The sequence below is a fragment of the Notolabrus celidotus genome, chromosome 22 (assembly GCF_009762535.1).
Source record: "Notolabrus celidotus isolate fNotCel1 chromosome 22, fNotCel1.pri, whole genome shotgun sequence".
Lineage (NCBI taxonomy): Eukaryota > Metazoa > Chordata > Actinopteri > Labriformes > Labridae > Notolabrus > Notolabrus celidotus.
Window position 1 is genome coordinate 23,819,230 of NC_048293.1, and position 4,490 is coordinate 23,823,719.

Consider the following 4,490-nt stretch of genomic DNA (forward strand, 5'->3'; position numbering starts at 1 on the left):
TACGCGCAGGAGGCGGGCAGAAGGGCAGAACGGCATTTGATTGGTTTCATAAATTGGACCCTAATGACAGTGATTGGTTGCTGTTTCCCCAGGTTTACTCCGGCTGTAGATAGCAGCTTTTTTTCACTCTTTTTTAAAAACACATTATGTATTGATTGCCTTCTGGACATAAATACCATTTTAATCAGTATATTCGTAGATTCCTCTGAGCTGCCGTAGACGTCCTCCTGCTGCGGACGATCTGGACTCCAGCTGATACGGACGTGCTGGACTCCAGCGGCAACAGCTTCTACGACTCGTCTCATCACTATCACTTCTCTCTCTTACTCCCCTCTATCTGTCTTTCCAGACCCAACTCGGTCGAGGCATGATGGCTGTCTAACATGAGTCTGGTTCTGCCTGTTAAAAGGAAGTTTTTCCTCACCACTGTAACTAGCTAAATACTGCGATGTGCAATGCTCATGATGGATTAAGGTGGGGTCAGACTGAGTCTTACCCTGTCTTGAAGTTGGGTCTCTGTTCATAATTTGACATAGTGTGGTCTAGACCTCCTATGTTTGTAAAAGCGTCTTGAGATAACGTTTGTTGTGATTTGGCGCTATACAAATAAAGATTGATTGATTGATTGATTGATTGAACAAAAAGTGTATCTAAATCTGACTACCAACCTCAGCTTTTAAGAGTCACGTAAACCACAGGTATGTCAGTGGTGTGTCAGGTTCCAGGTGATGTTTCTTCCTGTGTATCTCCCTCTCATTCTCTGCCTCAATATAAGTCAATTAGATTGTTTACTGACAGACCATCCTCTGAAGCCGGCCCACATCTCTGCCTGATACGGGAAAAAACAAAAACTGTATAATTTCCAGACATTATTATCCCAGTGTGATCTATCTCACTGCTGTTAACAAAGATATGAAAGAGTCGGATGAATCCTGAAGTAGGTGTTGTCACACAGGCTGTAAATAGACTAAAAGTGAATCCAGATTATATAACTCTGTTTAAAATGATGATCAGACTCAAGTTATCTCCTGTGGTTTCAGCACAGGCGCTCTCACTCTAAGTAAACTTTTCTCCACGCTCTCTGCCAGAAAAGTTTCCAAACCTCAATCTTAGGTTTGAACGTGTCTGATCCTCCCACTGCCTGCTTCTTCCTGACCTGTCAGACTCTTTACTGATGTTTAAGCATTTGTAGATTTCAGCAAAGGCCTGCAGAGCTGTCGTTGTGTGAGTCCAAAAACAAATGGCTAGATAGCCCAGGCTTCTGTTTCTACCACAGCTGAACAAAGATTTCAGAACCACCTACAGCTCTCAGCAGAAGAGAACAAACATGAAGGGGCTCTGAACACACCGCTCAGTGTGGTGAAAAAAAACACAGCAGTTAATCCTGTAAGACAGAAGACATTAGGGCACAGTTATCTAGAGGAAAAAACAAGATGTTAATAACAAACTTCCTTTCTTACAGTTACAGTTTCTTGCAGCAACAGAATCAACTTGAGCCTGAGCAGAGCAGTGCTGCGTTCAGGGACCTGCAGAGGAACAATGAGGTGATTTAGTTGTAAGGCTCCCTCAGCTCTCAGCCTGATTTCTGCAGTAAAAAACCCAAGTGATTATTCAGAGAGAATAATGCTACAATTAAAAACTACTGACTTTGGCCAGGACCTCAGGGGCAATGGCTCAGAGGTCTAATTTACCTCTAAGCAATGTTTGAGTTTCCTGGCAGCCAGTGAACACACACACACACACACACACACACACACACAAACACACACACACACAGACAAACAAACAAAACCACCCTGACTCTCCCGCAGACTGTAAGGCTGAGAGGAGACTCAAACCTCAGTCTGTTCATTTGGATTACACCAACCATGGTTTCATAAATCAGACTCGACTGTTGGAAACAAAGCTACACAAAGTTTGTGTTCATCAGACTCATGGGCCCAATCTCAATGTCCACCCTCAAGCACTCACTGACTTTGAGGCGCGTTCCCGCTAAGTCCGTGAGGGTTTATGTCTGTCCAACTGTCAAATCATCAAGTGTGTGAGGGATCTCTCACTGACTTTTTGAGCCCTTTATGCCCCCTTTCAGTTAGAGGGCATTTTTGCAGACTTAGCGTAAGGGAATTACCCATAGTTCATAGCATTGTGGCGTGAAACACGGGATTCCCAGGGGAAGCCTGCGAGCATGGAAAGGAAACGAACGCTGTAACATGAAACAAAAAATGAGAGAGTAAAAAATAAGCATGAAAGTTGCAATGAAACATACAGGCAAAAAAGTTTAAATATAGAAAACAGCCTTAATCTATTTATCTTCACACAGATATGTATACAGTATAATTTATATATTTATAGTTATATAGCCTATTCATATATTTTAAATGTTGTGGTTAAGCAGTCTGTACGGTAAGAGCCTGGATCACATGGCAGTCAGTCGGTCCCTTAAGCGCCTTGAATTTGAGGAAAGTAAAAATTGTGCAATAAAAATTCCTAATATCGCTAAAGTGAGCTTCCTGACGTCATGCAGGTCAGGTGAGAAGTCTCAAAGCGCTGTCCAATTCCCAGTTCTACAGTTTTGAGCCCTTACAGCATCCTGCCTTCAATCACTTTACATCTGACGTCAATTAAGTCAAGAAGGGCTCAAGGCTCAGGGCTCAGGGCTCAGGGCTCAGGGCTCAGGGCTCAGGGCTCAGGGCTCAGGGCTCAGGGCTCAGGGCTCAGGGCTCAGGGCTCAGGGCTCAGGGCTCAGGGCTCAGGGCTCAGGGCTCAGGGCTCAGGGCTCAGGGAGGACATTGAGATTGGGCCATGTTTTCAGACTGAGCATGCGTCACTCTCGTCACTCATGTCGGCCATTTTCAACCTTGAAATAAAAAGAAAAATGATAAGTTGCAGGTGTGTCTGGTATGCTTTTCAAACTAAAAGCCTTTTTCTGTGTTATTTCCTGTGGAAAGACTCCCCTCATTTTCACACCGTGCTTTTATTCTGAAGTTTTGTCTGGAGCAGTTATTTGGTAGAAGTCACAGAGTCAGTCAGCAGAGCTTTTTATTAAAGTTTGTGGCCACACTTTTGTAATTGTCATCAACATTTTTTACCAAACATCATGAAAACAAGATCACTTTCTGGTTAGACCATCCCCTGAAACCTGCATCTAACCCAAAAGCATCCTCTGATAAACCATAACATCAGACTAGAACGATCTCTCCTTCTCTTGGTCTGCCTTCTATGTTTCATCCTCTCTGTGCCTAAAAAAAACTCCTCATACAAGCTGATATAAAAGTTTAGTGAAGCACCCCTACTGATAAAAAGGTAGTTCAGTCTTTATGTTGTAGATTCTCACATTAGCCACCCTGAGCTGAGTGCACCTCTGGTCTTGTGTACAGAAGAAGGTTTACTCGCTGAAGAAGAAGAGTGACTCTGGAGTGAACACATTAGTTTCAGAGAAGTCATCCTCACTCAGAGGAAGGAAGGAAGGAAAGATGAAGATTGCAGGCACCATCTATTCCCCATGAGCACTGCAGTTCTTGGCAGCAGCAGCGCTACGACAATATCTGTATAAGGAGTGATGGAGAGAGTGTCACGCCCACATTATTAACTGAGCTGCAGGTCTGAGATCAGCATACAGAGCTGGAGAGTAATGCCTGCTGCCATCATCTTAATGTTCACTCCAGTGCTGCTCCCTCCTCCTCCTCCTCCTCCTCCTCCTCCTCCTCCTCTCCACAGCCAAGGTCACCTGACCTGATTGGTACCAACACGCATTAATAAACCATTTGTTCCAATTACACAGAGGGTGAGCTGGCAGAGGAATGCTGCAGGACGTACGCTCAGGAGAAGCTTCAGTGGTTAGAATGCACACAGTGACTGCTTTGAGTTAAAGTCGGTCCTGCAGCGTTTAAGTGATCGCAGCGATCACTGAACATATAACGGCTAAAACCAGATTCATAAGAGCGTGCACTCAGAGTCCGACTGTTAGTTTAAGAGCTGATGTGCTCTCCTGCAATGCATGAGCGAAACCACTGCATCACTTTAAACACATGAAGACGAGTTAGAGGAACATTTATCTAACAACACAAACATTCATATTTATTTGAGGTGTCCTTCTGATACCGGCACTTGGCACAAATATCAAACATATAAATTACAGTATCTCACAAAAGTGAGTACACCCTCACATTTCTTCTAAAGATGATGCACAAGAAAGCCCGCAAACAGTTTGCTAAAATTAAAGCAGACTAAGGACATGGATTACTGGAACCATGTCTTATGGTCTGATGAGACCAAGATAAACTTATTTGGTTCAGATGGTGTCAAGCGTGTGTGGCGGCACCCAGGTGAGGAGTACAAAGACAAGTGTGTGTTGCCTACAGTCAAGCATGGTGGTGCTAGTGTCATGGTCTGGGGCTGCATGAGTGCTGCCGGCACTGGGGAGCTACAGTTCATTAAGGGAACCATGAATGCCAACATGTACTGTGACATACTGAAGCAGAGCATGATCC